Genomic DNA, 7,461 nt, shown 5'->3' on the forward strand with positions numbered 1-7,461 from the left:
TGTTAGGCAATCAGGATGGGTGAGGCTCTGGTGTCTCATTGTACAGATGCAAAGGTCTGGTGAGTTTCAGTTCCTTGGTAGTATCTGTAAGTCCTGATGCTTGGGTTCCTAAGAAAGGAACTCAGATAAAACAAATGTAACTGTCTCAGTTTTCAGACTGGGAAAATTTCTATGTTTATTCAAAGAAACGATAAACATCAGTTCTATGGGACAACTGGGCCAGCTTCAGTCCCCCACATTTTTATTTATCAGTTTCTCAATCATGGGGAATCCGGTTATTGATTTTTCTGGCTGCTTCATGGTAAGGAGAGGCATCATGGACAACTTCATACCAAGGGTGACCACATGGCCACTCAGGAATCAAAGGTTAATCTAATACTAAAGTTTTCTTCTGAAATACAGTATTTCTCTCTCCAGTTCCCTACTTCCACCAAAGATAAATCACAGCAGAACCATCTCTTATTAATATTACATAAAAATGTTTTAAAAAGAGAAAACAAAATTTTACTATTGTGTGGTGTATTATTAGTGTTAAAACCAATTTTAATAAACCCTTATAAATAAATATATCTAATTCTAATCAGCTTGACAATAATATAATATTTTCATAAACTTTTAACGACCTTTTACAATTATCTGTTGAAGAGCAGACTGGGGAAATGGAGCCAAGATGGCCGAAGCAGTGGTGATTGGAGGCTCCCATCAGAAAGACTCAAAACAGCATGCCAATCCTGCACCAGCAACCAAGGTATCCAGGTTTTGTCATCAGGACTGATTAGGTAGCCAGCATGATCCATGGAAAGGAAGGAAGCAGTGTGATGCAGTGGCCTACCTGAGAGCCACAGTGGGTAGGGGAGCCCCCACCCTCAGCCAAGGGAGGTGGTGAGTGAGTGAATGTGCTATTGAGCCTGGGAAACCACTTTTTCCGCAAAACTATGAAACCCATGGATTGGAAAATTCGACTCATGAGCCCACACCACCAGGGCCTTGAGTCCTAACCAGGAGCCATGCAGAATCCCAACAGCCACTTGGCTAGAATCAGCCTAAGCCTGCCAAGTTCCTGGGGGAAGAGTGGTCATCACCACTGCTGTGGCTGCCTGCTGTCTAATCCAGCTGAGCTTCTTGGGGAGAGGTGGCAGCCAACACTGCAACTGCAGGGACTTCTTGCAGGAACTCCAACTCCAGTCAGGGGCTCAGGGACAGTACTCTAATCTCCCAGGGCCTGAGTCCCTAGGGAGAGGGGGTGGTTGTAGTCTCCATAGACCAGCAGACTTAGTCTTCTCCTGCTAGCTCTGAGGAATCTGGGCAGCCTAGATGAGTTCATTTCCCACTCCCACCAACAAGGCACACCTCCTCCACCAGGGGACAGCATATTCTGTGGATTTGGGGTGAAGAGTTCTGCAGATGTCTATTAGGTTCACCTGGTCCAGAGCTGAGTTCAAGTCTTGAATATCCTTGTTAATTTTCTGTCTTGTTGATCTAATACTGACAGTGGGGTGCTAAAGTCTCAAGCTATTATTCTGTGGAAATCTAAATCTCTTTGTAGGGCTCTAAGAACTTGTTTTATGAATCTGCATGCTCTTATATTGGGTTCATATATATTTAGGATAGTTAGCTCTTCTTGTTGCATTGATCTTTTTACTGTTATGTAATGTCCTTCTTCATCTTTTTTGATCTTCATTGGTTTAAAGTGTGTCATATCAGAGACTAGGATTGCAACCCCGTTTTTTTTTTCTTTCCATTTTCTTGGTAAATCTCCTCCATCCCTTTGTTTTTAGCCTTATGTGTGTCTTTGCATGTAAGATGGATCTCCTGAATACAGCACACCGATGGGTCTTGACTCTTTATCCAATTTGCTAGTCTGTGCCTTTTAATTGGGACATTTAGTCCATTTACATTTAACGTAAATATTATGTGTGAATTTGATCCTGTCACCATGATGATAGCTGGTTATTTTGCCCATTAGTTGATGCAGTTTCTTCATCATATCTATGGTCTTTACATTTTGGGTTGTTTTTGCAGTGGCTGGTACTGGTTTTTCCTTTCCATATTTAGTGCATCTTTCAGGAGCTCTTGTGAGGCAGGCCTGGTGGTGACAAAATCCCTCAGCATTTGCTTGTCTGGAAAGGATTTTATTTCTCCTTCACTTATATATCTTAGTTTGGCTGGATATGAAATTCTGGGTTGAAAATTCTTTTCTTTAAGAATGTTGAATATTGGCCACCACACTCTTTGGACTTGTAGGGTTTCTGCAGAGAGATCGTCTGTGAGTCTGATGGGCTTCCTTTTGTGGGTGACCCGACCTTTCTGGCTGTTCTTAACATTATTTCCTTCATTTCAATCTTAGTGAATCTGATAATTATGTGTCTTGGGGTTTCTATTCTTGAGTAATATCTTTGTGGTGATACTGGCTTCATAGAATGAGTTAGGAGCCCCTCCCCAATATTTTGGAATAGTGTCAGTAGAATTGGTAGTAGCTCTTCAGTGTCTGACAAAATTCAGCTGTGAATCCAGCGTGGTTCAGAGCTTTTTGGGGTGATATTTTTTTATTATTATTTTTATTTTTATTATTTTATTATTTTTTTATTGCAATTTAGGTTTTGGAGTACATGTGAAGAACATGCAAGATTGTTGCATAGGTACACACATGGCAGTGTGGTTTTCTGCCTTCCGTCCCCTTGCCTGTATCTGTCATTTCTCCCCATGCTATCTCTTATCAAAAAGCTCATCCACCATGATCAAATATGTTTTTAATTAATAATTCAATTTCAGAAATGTATGATAGGCTATTCAGGGCTTCAGTTTCTTCCTGATATAATCTGTGAAGGTTGTGTGTTTTTAGGAATTTACCAAGTTTTTCTAGATTTTCTAGTTTGTGTGCTTAGAGGTATTCATAACACTCTCTGGAATCTTTTGTGTTTCTGTAAGATCAGTGGTAATGTCACTGCTGTCATTTATGATTGTGCTTATTTGAATCTTCTCTTTTATTCTTTATTAGTGTATCTAGTAGTTTATGAGTCTTGTTCATACTTTCAAAAAACCAATTTTTAGTTTGTTGATCCTTTGTATGGATTTTTGGATCTCAGTTTTATTCAGTTCTCTGTTGTTAGTTATTTCTTTTCTTCTGCTAGCATTGGGATTTTTTTGTTCTTGTTTTTCTAGTTCCTCTAGGTGTGAGGTTAGATTGTTAATTTTATATCTTTCTAACTTTTTCAGTGTTTACTGTTGCAAACTTTCCTCTTAACACTGCTTTTGCAGATATTTTAGTGTGCTCTGTCTCTGTTTTCATTTATTTTAAATAATTTTTTGATTTCTGCTTTCATTTTGTTGTTTGCCCAGAGTCATTCAGGAATTTAATTTCCATGTAATTGTGTGGCTTTGAAAGATCTTTTTACTGATTTCTTTTTTTATATATATACTTTAAGTTCTGGGGTACAAGTGCAGAACATACAGGTTTGTTACATAGGTATACACGTGCCATGGTGGTTTGCTGCATCTATCCTCCATCATCTACATTAGGTATTTCTCCTACTGTTATCCCTCCCAAATCCCCCAACCCTCTGCTGACACAAGAACAAAAAATCAAACACCATATATTCTCACTTATAAGTGGGTGTTGAACAATGAGAACACATGACACAAGGAAGGAAACATCACATACTGGGGCATGTTGGGGGATGGGGGACTAGGGAAGAGATAGCAGGGGGTAGGAGGGGTGGGGAGGGATAGCATTAAGAGAAATATCTAATGTAGATGACAAGGGGATAGATGCAGCAAACTACCATGGCATGTGTATACCTATGTAACAAACCTGCACATTCAATAAAATTCAACATCCCTTCATGTTAAAAAACACTCAACAAACTAGGCATTAGAGGAACATACTTCAAAATAACAAGAACTGTCTATGACAAACGCACAGCCAATACCATACTGAATGGGCAGAATGCCAGCACTCACCACTCATATTCAACATAGTACTGGAAGACTTAGCTAGAGCAATCAGGCAAGAAAAATAAAATATAATAAATCTGAATAGGAAGAGAGGAAGTAAAATTACCTTTCTTCACAGACAATAGGAATTCATTAATTTTCTCTAAATTTTCTAGTTTGTGTGTATACAGTTGTTCATAATATTCTCTGAGGATCTTTTATATTTCTGTGGGATCAGTTATAATATCTCCGGTGTCATTTCTGGTTGTGCTTATTTGAAACTTCTTTTTTCTTTGTTAATCTAGCTAGTGGTCTATCAATCTTGTTTATTCTTTCAAAGAACCATCTTTTGGCTTCATTCACCCTTTGAATGGACTTTTATGTCTCAATTTTATTCCAGTATACTCTGATTTTAATTATGTCTTTTATTTATTTATTTATTATACTTTGTGTTGGGAAAACTGGCTAGCCATATGCAAACAGCTGCAACTGGATCCCTTCCTTACACCTTATACAAAAATTAACTCTAGATGGATTAAAGATTTAAACATGAGGCCTAGCACCATAAAAACTCTGGAAGAAAATCTAGGCAATACCATCCAGGACATAGGCCTGGGCAAGGACTTCCTGACTAAAACACCAAAAACAATGGCAACAAAAGCCAAAATAGACAAGTGGGATCTAATTAAACTTAAGAGCTTCTGCACAGCAAAAGAAACTATCAATAGAGTTAACCAGCAACCAACAGAATGGGAAAAAATTTTGCCATCTACTCATCTGAAAATATCCAGAATATCCAGAATCTATGGAGTTAGATCTCCAGGCTAATATCCAGAATCTATGGAGAACTTAAACAAATTTATAAGAAAAAAACATCAAAAAGTAGGCAAAGGACATGAACAGACATTATTCAAAAGAGGACATTCATGCAGCCAACAACCATATGAAAAAATGCTCATCATCACTGGTCATTAGAGAAATGCAAATCAAAACCATATTGAGATACTACCTCATGCCAGTTAAAATGGCAATATTAAAAAAATCAGGAGACAACAGATGCAGGAGAAGACGTGGAGAAATAGGAATGATTTTATGCTGTTGGTGGGAATGTAAATTAATTCAACCCTTGTGGAAGATAGTTATGTCTTTTCTTCTGCTACCTTTGCAGTTAGTTTGTTCTTCCTTTTCTACTTCTTCTTGCTGTAATGTTACATGATTAATTTTAGGTCTTTTCAACTTTCTGATGTAGGCATTTAGTACTACAAACTTTCTTCTTAATACTTCTTTTCCCGCAGACTAAAGATTTTGTCATGATTGTCTGTTTTCACTAATATCAATTTTTTTGTGTTCTTAATTTCATAGCTTACCCAGTGTAATTGTGTGGTTGTAAGACATCTTGGTATTGATTTCTATTTTTATTTTACTGAGGCCCAAGATTATGGTTGGTATAATTTTGATTTTCTTTTTAATTTATTGAGGCTTTCCTTGTGGCTCAGAAAGTTGTTGATCTTAGAATATGTTTCATGTGTAGATGAGAAAAATGTATATTCTGTGGTTAGTGGATACAATACTTTGTAGATGTGTGTTACATCCAATTAGCCAAGTGTCAAATTTAAGTCCAGAATTTCTTTGTTAATTTTCTACCTTGATGATCTGTCTAATGCTGTCAGTGGAATGTTGAAGTCCCCCACTATTATTGTGTGTCTATTTAAGTCTTTTTGTTTGTCAAGAAGTATCTGTTTTACAAATCTGTGTCCTCCAATGTTGAGTGCATATAGGTTTAGGATAGTTAAGACTTCTTTTCAATTGAGCTCTCTATTATTATGTAATGTCCTTCTTTTCCCATTTTTACTCTTGTCGGCTTAGAGTCTGTTTTATCTGACAGAATAATAGTGACCCTGCTGTTTTTCATTTCACATTTTCATGATAGATTTTTCTCCAACCCATTGCTTTGAGCCTGTGGATGTAATTATATGTGAGATAGATCTCTTGAAGACAGCAGACCAGATGGGTCTTGCATTTTTATCCAACTTACTACTCTGTACTTTTTAAGTGGATAGTTTAGACTGTTTACATTCAAGGACAATATCAGTTTGTGAGGTTTTTGATCCTAGTTGTACCTCTGTATCAATATTAGAAAAAATTTCTTGTATTAATCCCTCAAATATGTTTTCCAGGTTGTTTACTTTTTCTCCTGCTCTTAGGAATGCCAATAATTCATAAAGCTATGAAATGTTTTACAAATTTGCATGTCATCTTTGCAGAGGGGCCATGCTAATCTTCTCTGTATCATTCCAATTTTATTATATGCAGTGCCAAAGTGAGCATGGGTGACAGTGTTTTTAAATTGAATAAAGTGAGTTTAAAACAGTTGTGGACATGACAAAAATAGCAAGTACTTGTTAAAGGAAATCTCAACCCAAGGGTGTGCTGACAATTCCCATGTATGTAATCACTTTGCTGTGTTGTTTCCCATAATCAAAAAACTCACACATGTAATTTGTGAGTTTTAAAATTTTTAAAATAAATTGAATTTTTTATGAATTTGGGGTACAAGTGCAGCTGTTTTACATTGATATATTACACAGTCATGAAGCCTGGGCTTTTAGCATATCTCTCACCTGAATAGTGTACATTATCCCCAATGTAGTATTTCATTAATCACACCTACCTATCTTCCCATTCTTTGGACTCTCCAATGTCTATTATTCCCTTCTGTATTTCCAGGTGTACCCATTGTTTAGCCCAGTTATAAGTGAGAACATACAGTCTTTTTCTGTTTCTAAGTAAAAAAAAACAAAACAAAAAATAAATTTAAAACACACAAATTACATGTGTGGGTTTTGACTATATCTTGTATATTGTTTGCATCCCAAAAACACAACAGTTGAAGGAATCAATTTACCATCTGATAGTAGCGGGGAAGCCCTGGCTCTTCTGTTAATAACACTAATGGTGCAATGGTGTATTTTGCTCCCTTTGACCAAGACCATATATGGAATCTTCTTCTTTCTTTCTAATCTTATTTTCCTCCTTCCAGAAACCAGGAATCTATCTCTGCCTGACTCCACCCAACATGTGGAAAAATGAGTGAGTAAGCTTTCCCTAGAAAGAGCTGTGTACTACATAGTAGTCTCCTCTTAGATACAAGGGATGTGTTCCAAGATCCCCAGTGGGTGTCTGAAACTGTGGTTAGTACCAAATCCTGTATATGCTATGTTTTCTCCTACACATACCCATGATAAAATTTAATTTATAAACCAAGCACATTAAGAGATTAAAGACAATAACTAATAAAAAATAATTATAATATATTATAATAAAAGTTATATAAATGTAATTTTCTGTCTCTCAAAATATATTATTATACTGTGCTCACCTTTCTTCTGCTTGTGATCTTCTTTCTTGCTAAGAGAAATTTTAAAAGGCCTAAATAAATAAAAAGATATCCCTAGTTCAAGGATTGAACAATTGTGCATTTTAGCAGAAAGCAAGGAGTATTTTAGGATTGATGGCTAAGCAGAAAGT

General features: G+C 36.6%; 1 non-coding gene across 1 annotated transcript; it reads right to left on the reverse strand.

Annotated features, from left to right (window-relative positions):
• Positions 1 to 6,154: 6,154 nt before the first annotated feature.
• Positions 6,155 to 6,257, reverse strand: LOC120364762 (U6 spliceosomal RNA). The gene has a single exon (XR_005579909.1). It is a non-coding gene; the product is annotated as a U6 spliceosomal RNA (small nuclear RNA).
• Between the last annotated feature and the right edge of the window lie 1,204 nt (positions 6,258 to 7,461).

Source organism: Saimiri boliviensis, chromosome 6 (genome assembly GCF_048565385.1).
Source record: "Saimiri boliviensis isolate mSaiBol1 chromosome 6, mSaiBol1.pri, whole genome shotgun sequence".
Taxonomy (NCBI): domain Eukaryota; kingdom Metazoa; phylum Chordata; class Mammalia; order Primates; family Cebidae; genus Saimiri; species Saimiri boliviensis.